The sequence below is a fragment of the Hemiscyllium ocellatum genome, chromosome 11 (genome assembly GCF_020745735.1).
Source record: "Hemiscyllium ocellatum isolate sHemOce1 chromosome 11, sHemOce1.pat.X.cur, whole genome shotgun sequence".
In the NCBI taxonomy this organism is placed as follows: domain Eukaryota; kingdom Metazoa; phylum Chordata; class Chondrichthyes; order Orectolobiformes; family Hemiscylliidae; genus Hemiscyllium; species Hemiscyllium ocellatum.
Genome location: NC_083411.1, coordinates 33,123,792 through 33,137,918, shown reverse-complemented (window position 1 = coordinate 33,137,918; position 14,127 = coordinate 33,123,792). Strand labels below are relative to the sequence as shown.

The window sequence follows — 14,127 nt, the reverse complement described above, 5'->3', positions numbered from 1 at the left end:
TGACCTTAAATTCACGTGGCCATCTCTGACACCTCCCTCTCCTTCCAGGACCTCTCCATCCCTATCAATGACAACAGATTCAACACCAACATTTTTTACAAACCCACCAACTCCCGTAGGTACCTGGATTACACCTCCTCCCACTCGACTTCCTGCAAAAATGCTATTCCGTATTCCCAATTCCTCCGCCTCCACCATATCTGCTCCCAGGAGGATCCGTTCCACCACAGAGTACACGAGATAGCCTCCTTCTTTGAAGACTGTAATTTCCCATCCCACATGGCTGAAGATGCTCTCCAATGCATCTCATCCATGTCCACCACCTCTGCCCTCAAACACCACCCCTCCAACCGCAACAAGGTCCTCACCTTCCACCCCACCAACCTCTGCATAAACCACACCATTCCCCGACATTTCCGCCACCTACAAACTGATCCCATCACCAGGGATATATTTCTCTCCCCACCTCTATCCGCTTTCCACAAAGACCATTCCCTCCATGACTACCTGGTCAGGTCCATGCCCCCCAACAACCAACCGTCCATTCCTGGCACCTTCCCCTGCCACCATAGGAATTGCAAAACTTGAGCCCACACCTCTCCCCCTCACCACTATCCAAGGCCCAAAAGGAACCTTCTACATCCATCAAAGTTTCACCTGCACATCCACCAATGTCATTTACTGTATCCGTTGCTCCCAATGCGGTCTCCTTTGGGGAGACATTGGGGAGACTGGACACCTTCTAGCAGAGCACTTCAGGGAACATCTCCGGGACACCAGCACCAATCAACTCCACCGCCCTGTGGCCGAACATTTCAACTTCCCCTCCCTCTCTGCCGAGGTCGTGCAGATCCTGGGCCTCCTCCACTGCCACTCCCTTACCACCTGATGCCTGGAGGAAGAATGCTTCAACTTCCATCTCAAAACCCCATGGCATCAATGTGGACTTCACCAGTTTCCTCATTTCCTCTCCCCCCTCCACCTTCCAGCTCAGCACCATCCTCATGACCTGGCTGACCCATCAATCTTCCTTCCCACCTATCTGCTCCTTTACCCCTTCCTCCATTCACCTATTGCAGTCTCAACTATTTTCTCCCCAGTTCCACCCTCTCCCATTTATCTCTCCACCTCTGAGGCTTCCAGCCTTATTTCTGATGAAGAGCTCCTCCCAAAACATTAATTTTCCTACTCCTCAGATGCTGCCTGACCTGCTATGTTTTTCCAGCACCACTCTAATCTTGTCTCTAATCTCCAGCATCTGCAGTCCTCACTTTTGCCTTAATCACAGAGACAGCCTGATTTCTCGATATGCATTGAAGTATAATATACTATTCAAGCATCTTTAACTGTTTAGAGGAAAGATAATTTTCAATCATTAGTAATGAAAGACATAAAGTTAATTTTCCGCACTTTTGAAATCTGAAAACAGTTGATAGTTATTGCTCATCCCTTTTCACAGTATCAATGAATGTAAATGAATGCATTTAAAAGAGAGCTGTGAATTTTGCATTTAAACATGCAACAGTCATTGCCTCCCACCATCTTCCCGTTGTTTTCTTCTAATCCCAACCTGGAATCTTAATGCTCTCTCCTGTCCCAACTTTGATAAAGGGGCACTTAATCAGAATAGTGGCTGGGCAATACATCCCCTTCCTACTTCCACACCAATTAATCAATGGTAGGAAGTCCAATTGAGATCTTTGTCTCATCCCATTGCCATTGGTATTAACCCAGCGGCATATAGGGTGAGTACAAATTCCACTTTATTTCAGCATTTATTGTCCATCCCCAGTTGCTCTTGGTAAGATGATGGTCAACTGCCTTTGTGCTGTTGTCCTTGATTGAGAGAGCCTCCAAAGAGCTACCACCCTGCCCTTTCTGCTCACACAATAACCTTCAACCATGACCTTCATCTAACCATCCCTTTCTCACCATCACTTACCTGTGCCCTGGGGTCTATAGTATAAATTAATGACTTTGAAAGTGTTCATGGAGACTGCATTAAGTGCCACCAAATCTGATGAGGCCATAAAGACTTGGGTGGAGCTATGATAGAGCATCTTACAATCTCATTCGTGTGTAAGACTTATATCAACAGATCTCCTCATTTTTATTCACAATGTGTAAAGAAGTTTTTTTTTACAGAATTTCTCCCATGCAATAAAGTCCATTCTTCTTAAGACTAGATGTTGATTGATCCTCTCCCACTAAAACCAATTGAACCCCTAGTCAAAGGAAATTAGGTTGGTGGCAGCAACCTCCATCCACAAATACCACAGGATCCAGTGACAATACCACATCTCAGCTAGGTGTCATATTAGTAGCATGCACAGCCTTTCTGGTGGTACTGCAGTTTGATGCAGTCACTGGCCACTTTCTAGAATTTTTTGGCAGGTCAGCTGCTGCCTCGTAATTCATTAAAGTGGCAATTAATTCACTGATCTCCCTTAAATGAGACATCACAGAGTTCATGCTGGTGAGCAAGACTCTAGCAACCTTCCTTAATACCACCTTCACTCTCGTCACTCATTTCTTATTGTCCCCTCCACTTCCCCCGATTTGTTTGCATTTCAAATAGTCTTTGCCAGAAAGCTGTCAGTAGACAGAATGCAAATATCCGCCCATCATTGAGCCCTTCATACCTAAAGCCCGAGGTCCAGTCTTGAGCCTGCCTCTTCACTGCAATTGTCGTTCCCTAAAACAGTTTGTCTAAATTTCTATGAATATTGTAAATCGATGCATATTGGATGAGGACAGATATGGGCTTGACTTTAACGCTAGCAGTTTTTGGATACTAACTGTCTCCTTACTATAAGTGAAATGTCAACTGTCTGGTACAAGATGGTAGTTGGGATCTGAGATACTGTTGTTGATTGCATGTTTGCTGCTGAGTTAGATACAATGACTTCTGATATATTAATGGAGGTGTAATCCTTCAGTTGAAATGATGAAGTAAGATTCTGATTGCCTGACCAGATGAACAAAAATGTTTTAATATATATTTACTGTTGAGTAAGAATGGTATCCTGAATCAGTTGGAATGAGCCAAGTAATAAATGCATGTGGAGTTTGCATGTTGTCCTCGTAGGTTTTCTCAGGGTGTTTGAGTTTCCTCCCACAGTCCAAAAATGTGCAGGTTAGGTGGATTGGCCATGCTAAGTTACCTATGGTGTTCAGGGGTGTGTCAGTTAGGTGTGTTAGCCATGGGAAATGCAGAGTTATAGGGATGGGATGAGGGATGCTCTTCAAAGGGTCAGTCTGGACTTGGGCCAAGTGACCTGCTTCCACATTGCAGGGATTCTATTTAAAAAAATGAATATCTCATAAATATGCAAAATCTCCATAAGGAGAATGGAGAAATCTATACAGTTCATACATGTGTTCATGAGATGTGGACATCAGTATCTGGACCAACATTTATTGTCCACCTCTCATTGCCATTGATAAGGTGATGGTGAGCTCCCTTCATGACTACCTGATACTAACAGAAACCCACAGTGCTGTTAGGTAGAGAACTCCAGGATGTTGACTAAGTAAAACTGAAGGAGCAAAGATATATTTGCAATTGAATAATTTTCCAAATAAGAGGATAACTCGGAAGAAGGTAGGACCACTAAAGGATAAAGGAGGGAACTTGTGTTTGGAGGCAGAGGTTGTGGGCAAAATTTTAAATGAGTTCTTACGTCAGTATTCACCCAAAAGAAGGATGCAAAGGATAAGGAGATTTGTGTGGGGATTTGTGCTCGGGCATTTTGAGATCAAGAAATAAGTGATGTTGAGTCTTACGAGGAACATTAAGGTGAATAAATCCCCAGGCCCCGATGATATCTACCCCAGGTTATTGAGAGAGACAAAAACAGAGATTGCTGGGACTTTGACCAAGATCTCTGTCTCCTCATTAGCCACCGGAGGCCTGGCAAGTAGCTAATGTTGTTCCTCTCTTCGGAATGGCAATAGGGTTAATCTAGGGAACTATAGATTGGTGAGTTTCACATCAGTGGTTGGGAAGGTATTGCAGAGAATTCTTAGGGAGAGGATTTACATACATTTGGAAAAACATGGCCAAATTACGGGCAGTCAGCGTGGCTTTGTGCAAGGCAGGTCATATCTTACTAACTTGATTGAATTTTTCAAGGAGGTGACAAATGTAATCGATGAACCTAGAGAAATGGATGCTGTCCACATGGATTTCAGTAAAACTTTTGGCAAGGTCCCTCATGGTAGGCTCATCCAGAATATTAAGCTGCATGAGATCCACAGACACCTGGTCACGTGGATTCAGAATTGGCCTACCCATAGCAGGCAGAAGGTAGTGGTGGAGGGGTGTTTTTCTGGCTGGAAGTCCATGACTAGTGGTGTTGTGCAGGGGTTCCTACTGGGACATCTGCTGTTTTTGATATATATAAATGACTTGGATAAAAATGTAGATAGGTGGGTTAGTAAGTTTGCAGACCATACAAAGATTAGTGGAGTTGTGGATAAGGTAGAAAGTTGTCAAAGGATGCAGTTCCAAATATTGGTGGAAAAATGGCAAATGGAGCTTAATCTTGGTAAGTGTGGGATGCTTTAGTTTGGGAGATCAAATGTTAATGGAAAGTATACCATTAATGGCAGAAACCTGAACAGCATTGATATACAGAGAGATCTATGGACTCAAGTCCATAGTTCCCTGAAAGTGGCCACTCATGTAGATAGGGTTGTAATGAAGGCACATGGCATGCTTGTCTTTATTGGTCAAGGAATTGAGTACAAGTGTCAGAATGTCATGTTGCAGCTTTACAGGACTTTGGTTAGGTCACACTTCGAGTACTGTGTCCAATTCTGGTCACCACATTACAGGAAGGATGTGGAAGCTTTGGTGAGGGTGCAGAAGAGGTTTACCAGGATGCTGCCTGGATTAGAGATTATGAGCTATGAGGAGAGGCTAGAAAAACTCGAGTTGTTTTCTCTGGAGCGACGCAGCCTGAGAGGAGACTTGATAGAAATCTGTAAACATTATGAGGTGAATAGATAGGATTGACAGTCAAAATCTTTTTCCCAGAGTTGAAATATCTAATACTAGGAGGCATGCATTTATAGTGAGAGGGAAAAAGTTCAAAGGAGATGTGAGGGGCAAGTTTTTTACACAGAAATATTAGGAGCCTGGAACATGCTGTCGGGGTGGTGGTGGAGTTAGATATGATTACGATGTTTAAGGTACTTTTAGATAAGCACATGAATGTGCAAGGAATGGACCACTAGGGCAGGCAGAAGAGATTACTTTAATTTGGCATCATGTTCAGCACAATGTCATAGGCCAAACAGCCCATTCCTGTGCTTTACAGTTCTGTGTTCTGTGTTCTAATTTAAGGATTGTGAGTCACTTGGATGGGAACTTGTAGGTGGTGGTAGCCCTTTGTGCTTCCAGGTGTTAGAGCCTTTGGTAGGTGCTGTCAAATGAGCCTTGGTGAGTTACGAAGGTGCATCTTGTCAACTTTAAACTAATGGTGAAGTGAGTGAATGTTGAGGGTTTTGGATGGGCTGCCATTCAAACAGGTTGCTTTCTCCTGGGTGCTGTCAAGTTCCTTAAACATTTCTGGAGCTACACATGACAACAACACATTCTTACCTTGTGCCTTATTGGTAAACTTTTTATGATTTCTCTCCCTTATTCTAAACATTATCATAACAATTTTTCTCCATGCCATTTTGATCAAATTCCTTTTGATTCCATCTATTTTAGACAAATGTATTGTCAAATCAGAATAATTTTTTTTGTTTAAAAATGAACTACAGTAAATGCGTGGGCTTAACAGACATAAATGGAAGTTTGTTTGATGAAATACTTAATTGACAAAATTATTCAGCAATTGTCAGAAGGCCAATCTGAACAAATATTGACTGTGGCATGGGAAGTCGATCTCACCGCTTATTATTCTTTCACTCATAAAGAAGACCTTCATGGATCAGGTAACATACCATTTCCTCTGTGGTAGTGCGCACTCAGGAGGTTGAGGTGGTTTGTGATTGTAGTAATTCATTATTGTAAATATGTTAACCACCTGGTATCCATCTCTTAGGACTGGTTTGACAGATTGTCCTGACATTGTAATTTGTACTTATTCCAACAGTGGCTATCTATCTTTTATTTAGACGGAAAGAAATTGAATTCAACGTTCAATAAAGATTAAGATCATATAAATTTGATTCTCAACATGTGATTTATAATACTGTATTTTTTTCATTTGGGAATGCCCTAAGTATGTAAACCTAATCTGCTTTTGACTTGCTAACAGACACTGAAAAAAGTATGTGATTTATAACAACCAGGTAATACAGAATACACAAAATATTTTATTTATACCATGACTTGCCTCTGTAGACCTACTAAATAACCCTGGCTGAATTAACATTGTAGTAGCACTAGATAAATCTGATTTTAAACTGGGCAATTGTTTTATGCTAACTTAAGTATACAGACAGACATGCAAGCAGTACTCATAAGTTATTCCAGCCCAACATGTCATTTAAAGAACTTATTTCCCGAGTTATCATTCCTCATTCCTGCATCCTGATGGAAAATAATGGTGGGAAACACTGATACACTGAATCTGATACTGATAGTTTGTGTTCTGTCTAAGACTGAATCATATCCTCTGGCAGGACAATTATCATGCCATAAAACAGCAAGAAAACAAAAGGGACAGCACAAAAGCAAAGAAAAAAATGTATAATCTGGTGAAGATTAGTGGGAAGCCAAAGGATTAGGAAGCCTTTAAAAAAATAGCAGAGGATAATTAAACAAAATAAGAGGGTTGAAGAAGAAAAATGACAGTCAGCTAGCTAATAATATAAAAGCAGATTGCAAGGGTTATGTAGATATCTAAAGGGCAGGAGAGACACAAAAGTGGACATTTCACTGCTGGAAAATGAGATTGGAGGAGTGGTAAAGGGGAACAAAGAAATGGCAGAGTAACTGAGTAGTTACGTCGCATCATTTTTCACAGTGGAAGACACCAGAAGTACACCAGAACTTCAATAGAGTCAGAGGTGAGTGTAGTGGCCATCACTAAGAAGAAGGTAGTAAGGAAGCTGAAAGGTCTGAAGGTAGTTAAATCACTCAGATTAGATGGACTACACCCCAGACTCTGAAGGGGATAGCTGAGGAGATTGTAGAGACATTGGTGGTGATCTTTCTGGAATCACTGGAGTCAGGTAGGGTCAAAGAGACTGGAAGATGGCTAATGTAACATCCCTGTTTAAGAAGGAAGGGAGGCAGAGGATAGGAAACTGTAGACCCATTAACCTGATCTCAGTCTTGGTAAGATATATAGTACATTTTTGAGGATGAAATTGTGAAGTTCATTGTAAAATAGGGCTGAGTAAGCACAACTTCATCATGGGGAAGTCATGTCTGACAAATCTACTAGAATTCTTTGAGGAGGTAATGAGCAAATTGGACAAAGGAGAGCCAGTGGAAATGATCTGTTTGGATTTCCAGAAAACCTTTGTCAAGGTGCCGCACAGTAAGCTGCTAAATGCAATCAGAACCTATGGTGCTAGTGGCAAGATACCAGTATGGATAGAGGATTGGCTGACAGGCAGAGAGTAGGGATAAAGGTGTCTTTTTCAGCATGGCAGCCTGTTCCCCAGGGGCCGTTGTTGAGACCACAAATATTGATGTTATACATTCACCATCTGAATGATGAAACTGAGGCCATTGTTGTTAGATTTTCAGATGACACAAAGATAGGTAGAGGGACAGGTAGTGTTGTGGAGGTGTGGACACTGCAGGTGGACTTCAATATACTTGGTGATTAGGTGAAGATTGAATACAATGTGGGAAATTGTGAAGTTGTGCACTTTTATCAGAAGAAAGAGGTATAGGCTATTTTCTAAATGGGGAAAGAATCCAAAAATCTGGATTTCAAAGGGACTTGTGAGTCCTCGATCAGGACTCTTTTAAGGTTAACATTCAAGTCCAGTTGGTGGTTAGGAAGGCAATCATTTTAAGAGGTCTAGAAAACAAGAGCAAAGATGAATTGCTGAGCTTGTATAAGGCTCTGGACAGACTGCACTTGGAATGTTCAGAGCAGTGTTTGGGCCCTTTATCTAAGGAAAGATGAAAATATGTTGCTGGAAAAGCGCAGCAGGTCAGGCAGCATCCAAGGAACAGGAGATTCAACGTTTCGGGCATAAGCCCTTCTTCAGGAATGCCCGAAACGTCGAATCTCCTGTTCCTTGAATGCTGCCTGACCTGCTGCGCTTTTCCAGCAACACATTTTCAGCTCTGGCCTCCAGCATCTGCAGACCTCACTTTCTCCTCTCAGGAAAGATGAGCTGGAATTGGAGGGCATCCAGAGGAGGTTCACAGAATGATCTCAGGGATGAAGCCCTTGTCATATTAGGAGTGGTTGAGTGCTCTGGGTCTGTACTCAATGGAGTTTGGAAGGATGGGGGGATATCACATTGAACCTTACAGACACTGAGGCCTGGATAGAGTGTATGGAGAGAAGATATTTCCAATAGTAGGAGAGTCTGGTACCCAAGGGCACAGCCTAAGTGAGAAGGGATGACCTTTTATAACTCAGATAAGTTTCTTCAAGCCTGATGGTAGTTAATCTGTGGAACTCATTTCCACAAAAGACTGTGGAGGCCAAATCATTAAATGTATTTAAACCAGAGACAGAGAGTTTCTTGATTGGCAAAAGGAATCAAAGGTTACAGGGAGAAGGCAGGAAAATGGAGTTGAGAAACAGAGCCATAATTGAATGGTAGAGCAGACTTGATGAGCCAAATAGCCTAATTCTGCTCCTTTGTCTGATGATCTTACAATCCTATTTCAATATGTGTCTGCTTTTTGTGGACAAAGTGGATATCATTGTGGTATGATATGCATATCCATTTAAGGGAATATAAACTACTCTTAGTTATTACCACATTGACAGGATGTGATGTATTAGTCCCATTACCGATAGTATGCAGCAGCTGTGGTCAAGGTTGGATCTGAATACAAAAATCTCCCAGTAAACTTTATCTTTATATAGTTTTATTTTGAATGAAGAACACATATTAATATTTGACAAATCCTTTTATACGATTCATAGATTTTGGCATTAGAGTCACAGATATTGGCATCTGAGTCTTCATTTTGCTTGGGGAGAAAAATACCAGCTACCGGCTTGACAATGATAATATTGTTACTTCTGAGTCCAAAAATCCTGATTTCAAATCCCTGCTGTACATTATGGAGTGATAGAATCATAGAGGTCTACAGGACAGCAAAAGGCCTATCAACCCATCAAGTCTTTGCTGGTCAAAGTCATTAATGTTATATTTAAAAATGTTGTGTATTGTTGAAAGTATTTTTTAAATATTCAAATGAGGTCATAACCATCTTCACATTATTATGTTTTGTGATCCCCAAAAGTTCAAAATAATCACATCGTTTGACACAAATCCTGGAACTCTCATTGAATATAATGTTTTAGATTTTACTATGTGCTATTGAACAATGCATTGTTGCTTTAGTACATCGACTCTGATGTCTCTACTCAATTTACAGTTGACTCTTTTTTTTTAAATTAGGGGTATAATTATGAATGAGCTTATTAACAGTATTGATTAGGTGGTAACGTGTGAGTCCATCTTATTAATTTAATATTCATTGCTCTCAATGATGAGTTGATGTATCCGGTCAGCTGATGTTAAGAGTTTTGAACACTATTACCATTGGCTTTCCCTCTTGTATCAATGCCATTCCCAGCCCTTTTGCATCCTCCTGCTTGTAGTTTGGTGGAACTCCTCTAGCGTGAGTCTGATACTCAGCAGCTTTTGTTATCAGCTCTCATAGGTGTTTGACATGTGAGCATGAAAGACTTCATTTACTAAATCAAGTCAGGGAAAGGCTATGCTGTTTCATGTCTCTTAGAATTTCCATATCAGAGACAGCTATGACTTTTTCAAGACACAACTTGCCTGCACTAGGTACATAGACTTTCCAAAGAACTAGTAACATGTATTTGTCTGGGTTCAGCTTAATACTAGCTTTCCTGGCTGTCTTCATGGTTTCATATAAATGGGAGTTCCTTTTAGTCATTTTTTTAGTTGATGGCAGAGCAGAATATCATTAACTATGTTCTTGCTCCTTCATATCCTTTGTTTCATCTACTTTCTGCTGGAAGATGTTCTGGCTGATTTTGCCAAAGGGCAGGCACAGGTATTTTTATTGGCCAAAGTGTTTGTTGAATGTTGTTAACTGCAAAGATTTCTTGCCAGACCTCACCTACCAGTACCTTGATTCTGCTGTCAGGCTTGCTGACAACCTTTTGCTCCTGCCAGTGGATATGTGACCTCTTCCAGTATTGGAATAGCAACTGATTCCTCTTTTATTGTTCAATTAGGACAGAGGGGTCCAGGTACAGTTGTAGCTGTTCATTTGGCTTCTTTCTCACAATAGAATTTACACAATCTGAAGGTGCTGGCAATCACTTTATTTTCTTCCATGTTTTGGACCTTACTTTCAAACTTGCCATTTAGTTCAATTGGCACTTAAGTTGGAGATTCAAAATGTGCAATGTGTCCAAACATCCTTTCAAAACACTCTGGGTGCACTTGAAACAAATCTTTCTTGCCTATGATTAGTGAGTATTTTTCAAGTGAAGATCATTCAAACCCTCAGTTATACAGGGCCTTGATGAGGCCACACCTTGAGCATTGTGTGCAGTTTTGGCCTCCTAGTCTAAGGAAGGACATTCATGTTATTGAGGGAGTCCACTGAAGGTTCACCAGACTGATTCCCGGGATGGTAGGATTGTCATATGAGGAAAGATTGGATTGACTGGGCTTGTACTCTCGGTAATTCAGTAGAATGAGTGAGGATCGCATGGAAACATATAAAATTCTGATGGGACTGGACAAGCTGGATGCAGGAAGAATGTTCCCGATATCGGAGAAGTTCAGAACTAGGGGATCACAGTCGAAGAATAAGAGGTAAGCCATTCAGGACTGATATCAGGAAGAATTTCTTCACTCAGAGAATTGTGAACCTGTGGAATTCTCTCCCACAGGAAGCTGTTGGGGCCAGTTCATTAGATATAATCAAGGTGGAGCTAGGCGTTGCCTTTGTGACTAAAGAGATCAAGGGTAATAGAAAGAAAGCGGGATCAGTTATGATCATATTGAATGGTGGTGCAGACTTGAAGGACTAAATGGCCTACTCTTGCTCCTATTTTCTATGTTTCTATGTGACACCTCAATGATTTTATCATTTACTGAGATGTAGCTGCTGATCTATGCAAATGCTCAACCTCCAGATGACAAGACCAACCGCTTCAGTGATATATAATACAATTCTCTCAAATCTTTGCATTTGTGTTCCCCTCTGAAATGGATTATTCTGACTCCTTCAGAAGCATTAGTTTCAAAGCATTTTTATTTTAGGTTATTATATTCTTTCAGATTTTCAGGTCAAATTTAATCGCACACTCTGAGGTTGAGAATGATGCTTTGTGCTTATTATCATGCAGTGGATTCAGATTTACAGTTCTGAAACTTTTCTCATATTCTTGCGGATCTGAGTGGTGAAGCATTTCATGCTATTGTATGGTTTCTATGTCTACGATAACCAAAATCTCATCATCATTTCCCAGATTATGGACATTTGTTCATTCTTTTTGTGTCCATTTTCGCTGCTTTTCTGCGTCTGGTAACTCTTTTAGCATTTTCCTTCTACTGTGCATTTTTTTTTCCCAAGTAGTTAAGCTTTGTGTAACCTTTGCAGTTTGACCCACACGTGGGACATTTCCTTCTATTTGTTAAAGCGTGTGGTTAGGTTCCTTCCGAGATCACTTTGTTGCAGTTGGCTGAAGTTGCGGAATTACTTTGAAAGTTGCCAAAAGCACAGTGAGATAAGGTTGGTATTCATTTTTCCAGCAAATTCAAGATTTCTTTCTGAACCAGGTTTTGAAGGAAATTTGAATGAGAGGCAGTCCTACCTAAGCCTGGTATATGTTTGTGGTGTCACCAATTAGATTTTTAACAGACTGATGTGAGCATTAACTACTGGAACAGCCAGAACGGTGAATGTTTTCAAGAGGAGTTAGATATTGTTCTTAGAGCTAAATGATGCAAAATGAACTGTAAGAAAGCAGGAACAGGGTACTGAGGTGGATGGTTAGCCACGATCACACTGACTGGTGCGGACACTCCTGCTCATATTTTCTATGTCTTCTATGTGACATCCAGAGATTCGTGTCAACCTCCCAGAGGGTGTGGTGTCCTCTATAAGGAGTCAATTCCAAATCAAGAATTGGTTCCTATCTCTCTCGCCTCATGTCAAGCATTCACCTGGGAAAACAAATGGCACTGTTAGCAACTCCCTTAGCATAATGAGATTAGCATCTATGTCCCTGTTCACCCATCGTTCATTTGTATAAACTGAATAGTGAAACATTAGTGCTATTCAGGCATAATGACCTTCAATAGCTCCCCTTTGTTCAAAACTGGCTAAAGAAGAGCTCGTCCGCTGGTAATTTTCTGTTTGCAGACTGCAAGGACCACACAATTCAAGGGCATAGCATACTAGGAAGATGATGTCTTGAGTTTTGTCCTGGTAACTGCTGATTACAATTGACCACAATTCCTGAAAGAATTATGTCATGTTATCACCAGTGCCTGTACTTCAATCCAGCTAAGTTCATTTTAATGCTTAAGCAAGAAAGTGTAGCCTTTAACGCAATTTATGATCAATTTTACGTCGAGGGAAAGACACCTTGAATTTTCACTTGCTAGCTGTATTTTTAGTTTCTCTAAGACATTGAAAGCAGGTACAAATGATTCTTGGCTCAGCTTTTGAAATTAAGGTGGCTAATCCAATCATTTGACTAGGATAGATGCTAAAATTCTCAGAATTGTTCTTTCAATTTTGTATGGTCATCTTTACTCATCTCCTAGCTATTGAAGAAACTTAAACTTTCTCTCCTACTCACAAAGGGATGCAGCTGATTCTTTCTATTTCACAAATGTTTTTACAAATAGCTACAAAATGGCAATCTACACAGTTGTTTAAATACCTTGAAAAGCTTTCATGGCATCATTTGACCATCCAATTCATTATGGACTGTGGCTGTGATTGTTTGATGCAGTTTTTGCATGGTTCAGTTTTTCTTATTTTCTCACCAGCACTAATTCAGGTTAATTTTCTACATTTAATTCAACACAAAATATTTTCGATTCTTAGAGTCATAGATGTGTATAGCACAGAGTGAAAGGGTTCATAAGAGATTTACAAGGATGTTACCGAGATGCTAAATAGGCTGGGGATGTTTTCTCTAGAACATTGAAGGCTGAGGGATGACCTCATAGAGGTTTATAAAATCATGAGGGGCATAAGTAGGATAAATAGACAAAGTCTTTTCCTTGGGGTGTGGGAGTCCAGAAATAGAGGGCATAGATTTAGGGTAAGAGGGGAAAGATATAAAGGAAACCTAAGGGGCAACTGTTTCACGCAGAGGGTGGTATGTGTATGGAATGAGCTGCCAGAGGAATTGGTGGAGGCTGGTACAATTGCAACATTTAAAAGCCAAGTGAATGGGTATAATATTAAGAAGTGTTTGGAAGGATATAGGCCTAGTGCTGGCAAATGGGACTAGATTAGATTGTGATATCTGGTCAGCATGGACAAGTTGGGCCGAAGGGTCACTTACTCACAGATACCGACTCCCACCTTGAAATATCTTGAAATAATTACTTAATTATGCACTATTGCTGGAGCTCTGACCACATGCATTTGGATAGATCCTACCATTTGCAGCAGAACAACACATTGTTGCTTTGGACTGTGATGTAGTGGTGAGGCATGTGGCTCTCTGAATATATAAGCATACCCACTTATGTCAATTTTATTTCCAAATCAGACTGTGATTCATGAATACTTTCCATTCTGAATCTTTTCTGAAGTTGATTTGCATGTAAATCAAAACACAATGCAGGACAATATAAAAGAGCTGATTGTAAGAGCAGGAAGTGTTCATATATTGCCTTTTTAAAATTACATCCCTGTATGAGATCACGTTGGTAAATATGAGCATTCAAAAGTTGGACATTCATAAATTGAGGATTCCTTGTAATTTAACAATATTACACAGT

General features: G+C 40.7%; 1 protein-coding gene and 1 long non-coding RNA gene across 4 annotated transcripts in view; one reads left to right on the top strand and one right to left on the bottom strand.

Annotated features, from left to right (window-relative positions):
* tenm1 (teneurin transmembrane protein 1) overlaps window positions 1-14,127 on the top strand; it is an 833,960-nt gene that overhangs the window by 204,761 nt on the left and 615,072 nt on the right. The gene's annotated exons all lie outside the window — the stretch shown is intronic.
* Window positions 11,457-14,127, bottom strand: part of LOC132820163 (uncharacterized) — a 78,865-nt gene continuing 76,194 nt past the window's right edge. The window contains exon 3 of the long non-coding RNA XR_009645176.1: window positions 11,457-12,327. This is a non-coding gene — a long non-coding RNA (uncharacterized LOC132820163). The remainder of the gene's footprint in view (window positions 12,328-14,127) is intronic.